Raw genomic sequence first — 17,089 nt, forward strand, 5'->3', positions numbered from 1 at the left:
CTGAAACCGACGAGGACTCATTCCAAGGGATGGTGGTGTAAAGATCAGCATTTCGGTTCTGTCTGTGTTGAGCTTCAGGCAGTTGTCCTTCATCCAGCAAAACTGTGCCGATGTTTGGATGGGCAAACCACTGGTTAGAGTCATTTTTTTTTACTCAAACCACTGTGTGACGTCATGAAGAAAAACTATGTTAACGTGGCAAAAATTACTTTAATCTGGTTTATGACGTCGCAAACCAGATACGTGCCATTTTTCGCCACAATAGCGTCAAAAAGGGTGCAAACACAGCAAAATGTGCAAAGGAGCCCAAAAATGGATCCCAGAAGCCATGAGAGACCCCAGGAAGATGACAACTGACCAGGAACCAGCCAGGAGGACTCACACAAAGACCCAGGAGAGGGAGAAGAAGAAAAGGAAGTTTGGGTTCAGTACAGAGGAGCATGAAATACTGGTGAAAGAGGTGACGGAACACCAGCACCAACAATTTTTCACCTCTAATTTGCCAAGTGGGAGGAGAGAGGCAATTTGGCAACAAATTGTTGATAAGATAACCAGTGTGGCAGAGGCATGAGTACTGTCACAGAGTGCAAGAAACGCTGGCATGACTGCAAGCGCAGGACCAAGGAAAATATGGCAAGGAACAGGAAGGCAGCACTGCAGACTGAAGGTGGGAGTCCAGCTCCGCAGGAGGCCCTGGACCACATGGAGGATATGGTGGCAGCCGTCATCCCTAAGGAGATCGTCACAGGGATTCAAGGACAGGACAGGGCAGACTACCAGGATACAACACAGATGCAGGGTAAGTGACATGGGGAACAAAAATGACTATTTGTTAATTGCAAGTGGGGGGGCATACCTCATACACAATGCATGTCAGCCCTGACAATCAGGTAGTGGAAAGGACAAAGGGGCACGACACGGATGCATGGGCTTGGCAGGGCAAACCTGGGGCACAGCAGATCAAAACACCAACAACCTTTGCATGGGGGTACTCGGCCATGCCAAGGATGTTGGAAAAACAAAGCCAGTCCAGGAGGGTAGGATACAACGTAAAACAGGCCTGCTGTCACACAATAGCTGGTATTGTCGCTACATGAAGTAGGGCTCAATTTCCAGTCTCAGGCCATATCTGCAAGTGATATTTACCAATGACAACAGTTGCCACTACCACCTCTGCTGTGTGTGCAGGTCAAGTAGCTAATGGCAGTTACGTGCCCATGGATCAAACACACCCAAAATAGAGGGATCAGGATGACAACTTTATCAATGCCCTGTAATTAATAAAAATGAGAAAATCCCGTCAAATGCCCATATCTATAGGCACTACAAACATCAGGTGTGGTATTTAGCATTATGAGGTACACAGCAGTAATGTCACACCCATGCTGCACATGTCAGGGTCTACCATGTGCCTGTGTCACAATAGCTGCAATGCCACCATGCAACATCTCAAGTGTCATAGTGGTAAGACAACATCATTGAGGGGGAGGACATATGTTTCCAGCTAGTGAAACACACCCACACAGTCAGAAGAGGAAATGGAACACTGCTAGGACCATCAGTGCAATCCAATGTAGCACACATTCCCCAACATCAGCAGTACACACTACCAATGCTTACACCTGTATTGTCCCATGCCAATGCTATACATAGCATATGCTAGGTCTCAGCAACATATAGCTGAATGTGAAATATCAGAGACTGGGTCAGTTCCAGATTGTTAAGTGTGGTGCAAGTGCCGTCAGAACACCCACAGCCAGTGCAAGGCCACAACATGATAATGGAAGTAGACGGAGGGTTGGATAGGACAAGAAGGTGGCAACATATAATTTGGGCAGAACCTACACCTAGAGGATGTGACACAGACATTTCCACAAACTTCCCACACTACATGTGACATGCAGGTGGAACATAGGCCTGGAAGAATGCTAATATTAGTGACAGGAACAATGAACAGGAACCAAGATCACAATGTGCAACTAATAGAAAGTCAGGCACGTCAATATCTAATTGCAGAGGACGATGGCTCTCCTGGGCATATGCCTGTCCTGGACTTCCCTGATGACATGGATGACGAGCTGACAAACATTAGCCAGCAGACCCTCCAAGATGTCCTTGGCACCCTCCAGACCCCACCTTCAATCGCAAGGAGGAGCACAGAAGAAGCAGCCATCACAGAGGACCCACCCACGACCCCAATTGTACGATCTGCCAGCTCCAACCCAGATGGACATTGGCACCAGCTTTGAGAGGACTGTAGTTTGAGTACAGTGGGAGATGGCCAAAGAGGTGCGGTGGGGATGCAAAATATGGCAGCCAGCCTTGAGGGGTTGCGTTCGTGCACGATGTCATCTGCAGAACAGGCAGCAGGCATGCAAGGGTGAACATCTATCCTGCAAGAACTTCAACAAAGTGTAAAGAAAATCAGCACTGCAGTAAAGGAGTTGCCACAACACCTCGCACACCAAACCTTTCACTGCGTGCACGAATGCACTCATGACCCCCCCAGGGCCGACCTGGCTGCCTACCACAATGATGTAGCTGCTATACTTAAGAACCAGCAGCTCCTCCTTGCTGAATTACTGTCATTAATAGCCCCACAGTTGGCAGCTACCGGGATTTCTGACTCCACATCTTCAAACACTGAAGTGTGTGTTGCCCCTTCAAACCCACCACCACCAAGGGCAGAGGAGACAACACACACATCAGAAAAAGAAGACGTGGAACAGATCACCTTCACCCGTAGGAGTACCCGGTAGCAGAAGTCCATGCCAAATGGGCAATTGAATCCTAGGTCCTGTGCTTGTTAATATGCCAGTCTTGCAACAGCTGCTCACATGCACTGTTCTCCAGCCCACTGTTTACCTTGACACTGTGCTCTGTGATTGTCTCTCACTACCTCATTAGCAATTCATGTTCCTCTGCACTGTATGATACTTCACCCCAGCATGTCCAATGACATGACCCATTGCACCTGTGTAGTATCACAATCGAATGGGTCACACTAATGGACTCACAATCCTGGACTGTGTAAATATTGCACTACAGCACTTTAAAATAAATAGCACTTACACAACCATTTTGTCTCTGTGTAATGTGATACATCAACTGTGTAGGAGATTAGTGATGTATGTCACATTTCAAGGGCCATAGAATGTCAATACAACAGTGTTGAAAGAATGTGGCCTGATAACTATGCACTGGTGTCTGGATTGTATCATTATCTGCGCTTCTTGAGGGTTATTTCTGTAGTAAATAACAAACTAACTGTATATTGTGTGTTGGACTGAAAAAGTCCGCTTCAAGGGATGTTCAAGCAGAAAATCAATGTGTTTAAAATTCACTTCTAGACAATCATTATGTATGTGAAATCTGCCTATAAATTTTCATCACACACACCATACAGCAGGAATGGATGTGTATGAGTGTATGGACAAATAAGTGACCTGGGAATACAATGTAAGAAATGATAGTTGTGAGTTATGTATACAATACTACATAATATTATACCATCACTCACCTTATCAGGGGTCACATGAACATCAGGCTGCAGACAGACGTACCACAGTGCCCAAGATTCCAAATCAGGTCTCAAACAATGAGAAATTGAAAAAACACATCCAAACTTAACAACACATTGGGAACGATAGTAACCTTGAGTGGTGGGTGCAGTGGATGGCAGATGCATGGCAAGTCGCTTTGGTGTGGCTGCCAATGTCACAGCTCAATTGGAATTGGAAATAACCATGTCAATAATGGGATTTGGATGCAGGGTGGAACATAAATGCAAATACTAAATTGACACTGTTCACCCATGCCAAGGCCCTGATCCCCAAGCATATGACAGATACTGTAAAGTAGTACCTAAATACTTCTTTAACTGCAAAAAAGGATACTAAAACTAGTGGAAACACCTTAACTAACCTAACCTAACCAATCCTAAATACACATTACCCACAACTGGCCCTTACTACCCTAAGCTAAACTTACTTAGCACTTTTAACTAAACACTATAAACATCAATTCCCCAATCCCCTTATATGACGGGACACATGGAGGACAACATATACTAACCTAAACACATACTATCTTATCCTAAACAATTATATACTTTTTTGTATTTTCTTTATACATAAAAACCCCAACATCATCCATCACCCCCACCCACAAAAAACAGATGTAAAAATAGAATCCCCTCCACCCCCAACCCACTTATACTAACTAAACTAACAGCCTGTTCTAACCTACCACTAAGCCCCCTAAACCCACTAAATATAAGAACCAGGAAAGAGGAGGGAGGGGAGGGAATCATGGCTGAGGGTCCAACAGTTACAAGTTTGCCCTCCCCATGATCTTTTTTATCCCACGTAGTCTCCTGCTATTGCGGGACACCTCCTGCTGCAGCCTGTCCATCCTGCGCAACATCCGTTGCATGTCACGTCGCATGTTCATAAAATCTGCATTATCAATGACTGCAGCAGGGGTGGTCTGTGTGCCACTAGTGGAGGGTTGTGCTGGTGCCAGTGCCATGCTTGAAGGGGGAGGTGCAAGGGCTGCTGTCAGTGGTGTGGTCCAGGAGCAGATGATGTTGAGGGACCTGCAATGGTGGCTGTCATCCTTGGTGCCACTTGGGTCGGAGTGGTGGTTCTAGTGGTGGGGGCTGTTGTGGACACGGATGGGCCCCCTTGGACAAATGCCCTCTAGACCCCTGTGGCTCTCTCATGGCGATAACACCATGCCATGTTGCGGAACCCAGACGCCACATCCAGAATGTGGCAGTAACGCATCGCCCTCCTCTGAAATTCTTAGATCTGATTGGCATCCATATTGGCAGCAGTAAAAAAAGATAAAGCCAAACATTAGTTACATCATTGTGTGATAAAGCTACTGATGATATTTAAACACTTTCTCAAAATTAGCTTAAACAGGCCAAATCACAGTACAGATCATAGATTGTCCCTGAGGAAGTACATGCCAAAGCAGCCTACACATCTCCTATCTATCAGCACAGAAATGCTCAAAAAGGTGTATACCTATCTAAATGCTCTATGCATCATTGTTCTGCCATTAGTCACATAACAAATGCTGCAAGCACTCCACATGTGACAGGCCAACTAATGACTATCTTCGGGATGACAATCAAGGGCCACAAGATCTGTGATTTGTAAATAGAATTGCCAGGATGGTATACAGTTGTTAATCATGAGGGGGTATCCTAGGTTGGAACAAATGCATTTTTGAATTACATGTCTGTGTTTTACACTGGGATCCTCATACCTAGGTACACAGATTTCATAACCGTAACAATCATGTCGTGACAAATCTGATTACTCAATTGGTTGCAGATTCATTTATAGAGGGTACTCCATTTCTTCATGTGTTTTTATGAGAGACATGCAAGGCCACATTCCTGGTGCACTGCAATACCAGTCACTCAGGTATTGTGGCTTGTGCATCAAGGGACAATCAGTTAGTGTGTGATACTCATGTGGGTTGAGTTAGGCTCATGAATTATTATGCTTTTTATGGTCCATTAAATGTGGGTCTGTGTTGTCTGTGGGTTACATATGCCACATTGCCAGTGTACCCAGAGCCAGATATGCCCCCTATGATACCATGATGGTAGGGATCCTGTGTGTTACTTGATGACAATCTTACGCTAAACATGGATTGGCCATTTATCTAAATCAAAACAACAAAGAAATATATGCTGACAGTGTCTATTTTGATCATCTATGACAGAATGCATGGGCACAGGTATAGTCATTGCACCTGAAATGTGTCACTCATTGCCCTGTGTACCTATATCAGGTATTGGAAATCACAGTTAGCCACATTCATCATCTTACATTAGCCAATTTGGGTGATCTGCGGGTATACAACAAACTGACACCGTCCCCTAATTGAAACATGGTTTAGCAAATGTCCTACTGTGGCAATCTTGATGAGGTAGGTCTCAATTAGCATACACCCATGTCTGTGATAGCCTTTATACTGGGAAGTTAGCTATTGTACATATGCTGCCCTAGATCAGCAGGGGTGTACCAAACGTAAACTAGCAAACTATTTAGTCACTTTATATGTATGATGGAAGCGGTCAGGGGTCCCTTGCCCAACATCATGCAAGTAATAATTTGTGACTATGCATTCACCAAGTTCAAGTATCCCATGATGACCCATTAACTTATGAGAATTGCATGGGTATAAAGTGGCACAGATGGATAATGCATCAGCTCTGTTCCAGCAATTGTGCCCAAGGCAAATTAAAACACACAGGAACAATGAACAGAGGGCCAGATATATTTTTTATCTTCAACTTGTAGCATTTGCTTCATGTTTAACGCTACAGCTATGGAAAGTAGCGTAAAATATTTAGATATTATCCCATGTGCATTACTTTGGCATCCATTTCTAATTTAAATGCTGCACAAACCAAGTCAAAGTATCAGCCTAAGATATTACTAGAGATTAGAGAGAATTGTGTACGTATGGCCATGAATACAGTTCAGACATGTTTTCCAAATCATTGGGGACTACATTCATTCCTTGCTTTAGCTTGTGAAATACATCTCTTTCCTTGTAAACGCACAGACCATGAATGAAACATAAGTTTGAGCAGCATTACCATCATCTATTGACGTTGATGCAGCACTAATTGACAAGATCAAGTTGTGTTTTGAAAGTTTGTGCAGCTTTTGCAATCAACAAATGACGGTAATGTGTCGCAAATATTGTATAAATCAGGGCCATTGTATATTTAACTAGCATTCCACATGTCCACACACATTACATGCAGCATGTCAACAAATCTGCTACTGTCACTACAGAACATTTAAATGTGCACATAGGCTGAATTGTACTCACCAACAGGGCCACCAATCACCACACCCAGGTCTTGCTCTCTGGCAACAAGGTCAGCCCAGCAATGCTTCAGTAGGTGGTCATTGCGCTGTGTGTTAAAAATTGTCTTCAGATTGTACAGCACCTTGGACCACCTGAGCCTCCTCGCCTGCATGTAATACCCCTGTGTCACCCTGCCACCACCCTCTAACATCAGGGGGAGGAAGTGGCACACCAGCTCCTCCTCACCCATTCTCCCCAGATGTGGCCTACCCAACATGTCAGAAATAATAAGGACAGGAAAGGGTACAGAGGAAAATACAGGGAAAGGAGGGAGGTATATGAAACTTTTGTAACCCACAAACAGCCCAACAATACCACAACTAACAATACCCACTACACTCTCCCAACAGCACAAAGACAATATTAGACACCAAAAATGACAAAAACACACTCACACTGAATAACTGAGAAAAATACAAAAACAACAGATGACAATTAGGATGGCACACAGGAAACAAAAGCACAATTTGGACAGACAAAACTCTCAGCACAGTCACACAGTCTAGAAGAATCACAGACTGCAAAGTGAAAGTGAAAGTCCACCCACTGTACCATTTCTGTAAACAGGATATGCTACTACATCACTTCCTGTCTCAAATGAGGTGCGCTTTTATTATGATGCGTAAAAAATGTATGATGCTTATGGGCTATGCGTCAAAAATGTTTGACGCAAATGCTTCAAATTTTTCCCTGCATTCAAAGTTCAATATATTTTTCATTGATAACCAATTTCATGGGGTGCAGTGTAGGAATTACCGCTAGGGACCAGTGGATGTATAATGGCTGTGAGTGACATTTTTCAACGCATATGCGGCAAAATTTGACGCATATGCGTCTTTTTTTACGCGTTTGTGGCAAAATATCTTTCTTTAACTGTGTTTGTGTCATTTCTCTCATTTTTAACGTAGATGAAAGCTGTAACTGTACAGAGATAGGCTGTTAGGGCCTGCATTGTGTGTTTCAGTGTTTGGGCACATGTGGCAGACCACACTAATGCGGACCATAATACTCATGTTGTGTCGGAAGAGCACTCTTAACTGACGCAACAGCAACCCAAACAGTTGGAATATAAATTGGTATTCCCAAGTTTGAGCAGGTGGTGCGTCAATAGAGGATAGCAAGGCTACGCAACTTAATACATTCACTCATTGCCTGTGTGTTTATGTCTGTGAATTGGCTATTTCAATTGTTGTTGTTCCTCTGTGTGAACGTCACAAGGCGTGTTTTGAATAATAGGCTTGTATGCATGTGTTGTAAATGTGGATAACCATCATACGCCATTCAGTGTGGTACATCAGTCAGGATATGTGTTTGTCATACCGTAGCATCTTATGCTGTGTGAGCTTCCCTGACTTTGGGGACCAAACATCTCCCCTTACAAACTATGCACAGGATAGATAGAGGACGGTTGATAACGGCAATGTTACAGGGGTAAGCCATCACATGTACTGGAATGTTGGATACCACTTTCTGGTCACTTGTTTGTATACTACCAACGAGTCAGACATTTGAACATGCTAGGTAGGTACAGTGTTTGTGGCACAGAGTCCCAAAACCAATCCAAAAATGTAATGTTACACCACAATTTCAGTCATATAAATGACCTATTTTTCTTCTGTGGTAGTGGAGGACCAGCAGACCATGCAGCATGTGTTCACATATTTCAAGTGGTTCATTGCACAAAGATGTCCAGTTCAAGTGAGTGGCCATGTGTACCCTATGTCAGTATTGGCCTCCATGTTGTCACAGTTACGTGCAGGTCTAGTCATGAGTCTGTGGAGCCATTCCCTGCATTAACAGAGTATCCTTCATAGCAGAATTGACCGAAAGCCAAAGAAATTGAAGACACACATGGGAATAGTCCAGCCATGGCACTGCAGAACTTTTATGAGACTGACAATAGGGTAACCTTGGTGTGATCACAAACTTTATGGATCAGTAATATGAAACAGGAAGGTTTCATTGCAACATTTGTACACAAGGTGGCCTCTAAAATTCTCACTGCAACAGGGAACATCAGTGACTCTGTGCTGATTAATCTCACAGCTAGTCACCACGCAAGGACCATCAATAAGTTGCAGCCAATGTGAATCTATGTGTGGACCATCAGGGCACAAACATGTTTTGTCCTTAAATACACATTAGCAACCCTTGTTTGTTGTGCTGGAGGCACCGTATCAAATCCATGCATACAGCCATAGTACAGTGCACTGTTTGTCATTCATGAATACATGAAACCCAGACAAGGGATGGGGGCTGGATTACTCTATTTGAATATATGTCCCAGAGCATGATATGATAAGTAAACTGATTACACTATGCAATCTATTTGAGGATTCATCGTAGACCTACCAGACACATTACCCCAGGAGGAAAGAGAGTCCATGGAAAGCAACTATGAGACAAATGTAGCCACAGGGAACCTCTATGGTAACGCAAAGACAGGAACCAGTCAGGCTAACAGGATGCAGGCTCTGTCAGGAACAAACATGAACAAGGCATATGAACAGTGAGCAGACTCTGACTGGGAAAGGCTGGAACAACACTGTGTGAACTAAAAACTGTATTTATGCTGTCGGCTGCAACGTTACACAATACCCCAAGGCCTGTGTTTCACAAGTGATTTATACGGCAATGCACAACAAGGATATTCATAAAATGGCAGCTTCTAAGCAGTTCCAGGCAGCAGCAATGGCAGTGCAGGCTCAAATGGCTGGTCTGCATGGAAGTTCTCACAGGTGTGTGCAGCTTCAGTCTCTCACAAGTCCTATAGGTGAGAATCAAGTTCAAAGGGCCAACAGTACCTTTCACATGGGAAGCAATGGACAGGTGATTACAGGTCCTACAGACTACCAGGCAGTGCATTATCAGACTTGAAGTCCATACAGACAGATGAACTATGACTATGGCATGCCATACTAAAGAGGGAAGCACACAGGAGTTAGAAGGGGAGTATGGGTGTGTGTAGATGAAGGTTATCAGGGAACAAATAGTCCATTTACAGGGCCCCCTACAGAAGGGTGGGGAGAGACTGAAAGCTTGGCAGTGACAGGACTTATTACCTGGGATGGCATGCGTAGGGCATGTCTTGTAAGCAATGCTTGTCATACCTGGGGCACTCGTGCTATCCATTTTCAGCTTGGATGGACTTCTTGTCACACTTGCTCCTTGAGGAGATAGCTGATGTCACACTTACTGCTGTCAAGGGTTTGCTCATACATTCCTGTTAACAATAAAATTGCACATCCACTGCCTCATGTATGAAGCACTTTTTCAACTTATGATTGATGGTGTCTTAGTTGTGTGTTATATGCTGCAATGGACCATGTTGACAACATGGATGTGTCTCATAGCTGTGGTCCTCTGATATTGCCCTTCAAATGTGAAATAGACAGGCTGTATGTCATCAACACTGTGTGTGATTTTGGGTGTACATTCATACCCATCAAATGTGATGTGACTTTTTCAGTATCCTAATCTTTATTTCTGCAATGCTCCATGAGGCTAAACTCTGATTATGATTCCTAGCAATCATGTGATGCATAAATAATTACCCAGACCAGGATTCAGTGATGAAGTGAGGTGTTAAATGAAATATGGTAAGAAAGTGGTGATGGTTACTAGAGTTAAAAGAAGTTTTATACAATGTGTTGTCTCCGAAGCAATCCTGCTGCAGTGTTTGGATGGCCTCCATCATGTTGATGGACAGCATACTCCTCTTCCTCCTCTTCATGCATTTGTGGGTCTGGTCCATAGAGGGAAATGTTCCTCCTTATACATATGTTGTGCAAGATGGCACAGGTCAAAATGATCTTGCAGACCATTTCAGGTGAATATAAGCGGCTGCCTCCAGTGATGTAGAGGCACCTGAATCTTGACTTCAGGATGCCAAAAGTCCTCTCTAATATGGTGTGTGTCCTCCCATGTGCCTCATTATAGGCACGCTTTGATGCTATGCTTAGGTTGGCAAATGGGGTCATGATCCATGGCTGGATCCCATACCCCTGATCAGCTGAAAGAGAAAATGAGTGTAAACATTTGGATGTTGCTTGCACCACGATTATAACTTTACATGGCAGTTGTTATCTTGTGTCGTCTGTGATTCATCTGTGTCTGTGTTATTGTGTGGAATCCTAGGCTTCTAGGATGTTCTATCAGCATTGGGTTGTTTATTTATCTAAAGTGGTGTTTGGCTGATTAACCGGATATCAGCGGTATTGTGTATCTTCCATGCATTATATCATGTGAAAGAAGTGTCCATGTGTCTCCACTGGAGGTGACATGATACTTCCACACACAGAATCAATTCCACTGTGGTAGTAACACGGTTGCACTATGTGGCCTGAAAATCCCATCCAATTCAACATATGTAATAGCATGTGAAAAACAACAGTGAGGCCCTTTGATTTGGCTAGGTGACAATGTACAACACAGCTCCATAGGTTTGCTGCACTGAAGTGTTGACAGTTGACAATGCACAAATATCCCATGTGTGACAAGTTCTATGCAACCTATTTTTGTGCCCTCACTGAGTTGGCTCATGGGCAAACGTGTGCCTACACTACTGAACCTGGTACAGGTAAGGTGGCTAACTTTGTTGTGGGGGTGAAGGTTTAATTGTCAGAAGGTCCATATGCATGTACATCTGTTGTGTATATGTGTAATTGTCTCAATCCGTATGTGTAGCAATGTGCACTTTGCAATAATGTCCCATCAATATGTGTGCTTAGCACAGTCCACTTCCTTATCGGTAGCGGGCAATGTGTAATGGAGTAATGTGAGATGTTGGTACTGCCTCAATGATTCTATGTCCCCTTCATTAGAGTCAGCATCATCATGCTATGTGTCTCATGGTGTTTGACCTGCAGCGAAACACATTACCCACCCCTTACATAGTACGTATTGGTTGGAAGGGTGTATGATTGAGTGTTATTGATGTGATGTTGGAAGGTTCATCTTCTAAGTTGTACTGCCAGTTAAGGCCATGTCATTGTCACTGTGTGGTTTTAAATTGGTCCCTTGGGTCTCTGGAGTGGCATCTGTTGTTATTTGTATCTGTCATTTGTCCATAGGTGGGTATCCCATTGGGTCAGGATATCAAACATGACTAGCAGTGTCACAACCTCAGTGTCTTCCTGGCCATGTGTCCATGTAGTAGTGTATGTGTTGTATGTCCTACAGGGTTGCTGTGCTGTGTGTAAATTACCAGGTTTCTGTACTTACCAACAAGTAGGCCATTTCCATATCATCCATCCTGGAAGTGTTGATTGATGGTGCAGTGTTGGAAGATGAATGAATCATGTACACTCCCAGGATACTTTGCCACGATGTTGGTGATCAATCCCCGGTGATCCACAATGGCCTGCACATTGATGGAGTGTGTGTGCTTCCTGTTGCGGTATAGATGCTCGGTTGCAGCAGGTGGCACAATCTGTACATGTGTGCAGTCAATGGCACCAAGCACGTGTGGGAAGCCGTTGATGTGGTAAAAGCCCTGTTTGGTCTCATGCTGCTTCAGCTGTGTGTTGGGGAAGTTGATGTGGCAGGGTGTGAGGGAGATGATGGCATCCAGTACCTTAGGTAGGAAGGCAGAGAATGAGGGCTGTGAGATCCCGGCAACTAGGGCAACAGTGGTTTGAAAAGAGCCACTTGCCAACATGTGGAGGACAGCTAGCAGCTTGGTCTCTGGTGGAATGATGTGGGGTGTCTGCAAGCTGGGTGCCAACTGTGGCTCAGTGTTGCGCAGCAGCTGCTGTATGGCTTGCCAGTCTAGCCTGTACCTCTGGATGATGTCATGTTCCCTGAGGCCCTGAAGGGTTGTCCTGGTCCGGAATATCCTCTCCTGCCTTCTGCGTTGCCTTTGGGGTCCCTGCTGGTGTGGTGGAAGCTGCTGCTGTTGCTCCTGTGCTCTGCATCTTCGTGCATGTTGGATGAATAGCACCTCCATGTCTTCCTTTTGGAGCTCTGATGTTGCTTCTGTGTGTTTTCCTTAAGTACTGGTGTGTTTGCCCCATTTTAACGCCTGCCCTGGCCCAGGCATTCATTTTTGACACAAATAGGGCTGTGAGCCATTTTCTGACTCCGCCTCCCAGCCATGTGGGATTTTTGCGTGGTTGGATAAATATGGCGCACGGGTGTTTAAGTCATTTTTTGGACGGGAACGCCTACCTTGCATGTCATTAACGCAAGGCGATTCACTCATTAATGAAAATGACGCACACAGCAAAATGTTTACGTTTGCGGGGTCGGGCATCAAAGTATAAATATGGTATTTGGTTTGTGCCAAATTTGTGTTAAAAAAAATTACGCAAATCCAGCGCAAGCAGAGTATAAATATGCCCCTGTATTTTTTAAGTTTGTGCCGATTATGCATCAAACAATGACACAAATGCAGCACTAAAAAAGTATAAATATGGGCCTTACTTCTCTAGCTAGACTCCTGCCAGAAAAGAAATTATCTGATCAATGTAACTGTAAGAAAAACACAATTTACCTGAACAATGTAAAACCAAACAATTCACTAATGAATATTGCGCAGGCGCGAAGAGGAGACATATAGCAGTCGACACCGCAGACAAAAAGTGGTGGTTCTACAGAGACCTGCTCTGCACAATTTTCCTTCTTTCCCCATATATGAGCTTAATTATTAATTCCATACTTCGACTACTGTTTAACAAAATTATATTGGAAAGTACTGACGGATTAAATTCTCGTGAATTACCTTTGATTACCTTTTATTCGACTGTTTCACGTACTAAACTGAAAAGTAACTCAGTAAACTGTCTCATTGAGGTCAAGTAACCCTCTGCACGAAACTAATCCAAGCTCATATGGCTATTTTGACAAGGATTTTGCTTCATATCAACGCTAATCAGCAACCGCATACGAAGCCGGCAGTGCGCATCTGAACCATTCTGTAAGGTCGGAGAGTGCACATCAAGTGCACTACATAGAGATATGCATGGCATGCTGCAGTTCAGCAGAACAAGTTGTTAACCACAGTTATGGAGCACATTATTCATTCCAAGCATGGACGGGGGAGACTATAACCCTGTGTCACGTTTTTGACCGGGGTAAGTGCTTTAAAAAATTGATCTCCAAGGAGGTAAAAGACATGTGAATCCTTAGTCCTCTTCGTAAAGTACACGATGTAATGTAGGAGTTGCACAAGAGAGGGAAGAACACTGGGTCAAGCGAACCTCGCTGCATGTAATGTTTTAGCTTGATAAAACATCCAGTCACCCACTTTACTGGGCAAATGGTTCGCTTATGAGTAACAATTTGTGCAGGTTTCGTAATTTTAAGTGGGCGGAGTTTACCACAATCTTCAGAATATTCCTCAAGTAAACATCGCCAGGTCAAACCTGCCAATATTTACCAAATGAGAACAGTGAATGACGGCACATGCAAATTATGGTGCAAAAAAATCGTAAATATTGCTATTCATTGGTCCTGTTAAATTATTAATGCCACGTATTGGTTTTTAATGGGCGCAAAAAATATTGCACCAATATCAGGGCACTTGAAACCAAGGCAAAAGGATCTGGTTTTAGTAAATTTGTTTTTGTGATTTAGTGTATCTGAAGTGGCAGGTCCTGGTGCATATTTAGGCTCTTCCTAAGTGATTACTAGTCAACATGATGGGTCAGTAAAGCAAGGCTAGCCTGCAAAATGACTATACATCTAAGACACAAAAAAAACTTTAAAAAAGCTTGGGAGAAGGAAACTAAGGAAGAAGACTCATTCCTTATATCACGTGATAGCCACATCTCTGACATCACATACTATTTTAACCACGCTGTGAAAGATCACTAGTACGAAACAAGTATAGTAAAGTGGTTTAACAGGGGCATCGATTAAGCAAGTTACTAGCAGGTAAGCACTCAACAGAAAGGAGTAAATAGACATTGTGTCATTTCTTGAGCCTCCTTTGTGTATACGCCTAGATGCCTGGACAATTCCTTTAGGAGTCACTATGTGCCAAAAACGCTGGCACTTCGATTCACAATGACTGCTTTACTTACTAGGATAAACATCTGAGGAAAAGATTACAGGGGCTAGTTTCAACCTCAGATATACCGTTCACCTCAATTGCATCTCTATATTTCTAGATGGAGAAGTGAGACAAGATAATTTTCTCCACGGAACGGAAGTATACTAGCTATGCGATTTCATTTTTTTTTCCATTCATAATGTCTATAGGCACATTCAAAGTGATTAAGCCCACTTCACTTACTGCAAACTCGCAGAGTAACTCGCATACGAGGCGTATGGTTGCCATCAGGTAAAATCGAACGAAACAAACCAACACATCATCGCCCGGCTCCTGCCTCAGCTCTGGCTACCACGGCCTCTGCATCAGCATCACTTAAAGGGACTCAGGAAAGGATTGAACAAGTTGCTCTCGGGACCCAGCGATGAATCGCTATCAAACGTTTGAGTCTGCTGCAAGACCCTCACCAGGCCCATGGTATTGAGAATCTCGAAGACAGATCTGCAGAAGACACTGTAACTATGCTGGGTGGCGTTCGACATTGAAGCTGCATCGAAACTGATGCAATGTCCTCCCAGCTCAGATGATTGCTCTGGGGTTAGACGAGGCAGCAAATACACACATGGTGATGAGAGAAATGCTTTCAATAAGTCTAAGAACTACCAGTTGCTCGGGTAGCATTCCAACCATCGCTCTTCATTCTTTTGCCCGTCATGTCATCTTAGATTAGACATAGCCATATCCAAATCAGTCTTGGAAACTTGGAAAAGTCTTGCCCAAACTGCCAAGACAGGTCCTCTCTGACAAATTACCCAGGACCAGCTTTGGCCTAATTGTGTTTCTTCTGTTGGGTGTAGCTTGGTTCCTGTGGTACCACGAGTAGGGGTGTTACATCAAATACACAAATGTTACTGGAAGAGTGCTTAGAGTAAGTCAAACCAGACAGAACTGCTTGTTGTCTAATCTGAGCTGGCGAGGTGGGTAAAAAAACAAGGTGTTGGAATGCTACCCTAAGCAGTTGCCAGTGGTTAGATTTATAACAAGCGTTCCTCTCATCACCTTTTGTGTGTTTGTTAGAAGAGGCACTGTCAGTACTACCAAAGGAGAATGTGATGCTCAGACCAATTCGGACAAAGCAGTTGGTTGTATGAAGCAATCCCTGAAATAGGAGAAAAAAGGACCAACTACAAATAAGGTGAAAAGATAAGAAACACACCAGTTTGTCATTGATCTCTTCAGAAAGTCAGCCTGAAAGCCTGACTCATCTTGTTGGGATTGGATTTCCCAGATTTCTTCATGCACATTGTCTACCACTAAGGAAAACCACTAGAATTAGGCACCAAGCACGGGCAGTTTCAAACTGTATAGGCAATTGCCTTCTTCGGCAAGCATTATATGACAAGAAACTATTTTCTATTCCATTGCTGATGTGCTCAGTTCCCATCTTTGTGCAATCCAATTTCTGTCACAGTACTGAGGAAAAAAGATGAGAGATATGTATATGTTTGATCAACTGAAAGAACTAGGGGATCAGGTGCTTCTGCAAGAACCAGCTAGGCTGAAAATTATCCAGCGGAGTCAGAGGCAAATTAACTAATACAGTTATGGGGCCTAATTCACAAAGACAAACTTACACCAAACGTCTAAGCTTAGGTCTAAAGTCTAACTTTACTCGCAGTAAAGTTAAACTTTTGGTCTAAGTTTAGACTTTTGTCCTAAATTTAGACCTTTGGTATAGGTTTTCCTTTGTGAATGGGGCCCATGGTCTTTTTAAGTCTTGCAACAAAACTAGTACATGCTACTATACAGGGCACATGCTTATCTCTTGAATATTCATACATTTTTTGCTATAGGATGTATTTGTGTTGTGCATTTGTTTAATCAATCATTGTTCTAAGCTACCTTAAGCTATGCATACTAAGTTTATGCTAAGTGGGAGACAACTCTTACATAGAATTGTGGTATGAGAAAATAATGATTATGTGAAGATTATTTAAGGATTAATGGACAGTTATACCTCGATTTTTCTAAATACTAAAGAGTGCTGGGCACCATCATTACTCAGAACAGTTTTTTTCATGTCTTAGGGATATTGAGGTAGCTGAAGTTAGTGTTCTGCATGCAAACAGTGTTGTCCTACCACAAAAGCTGAAATAGATATGATTTTCACTGAGGTGGGGGGTTGGGAGGAAA

The sequence above is a fragment of the Pleurodeles waltl genome, chromosome 6 (assembly GCF_031143425.1).
Source record: "Pleurodeles waltl isolate 20211129_DDA chromosome 6, aPleWal1.hap1.20221129, whole genome shotgun sequence".
Lineage (NCBI taxonomy): Eukaryota > Metazoa > Chordata > Amphibia > Caudata > Salamandridae > Pleurodeles > Pleurodeles waltl.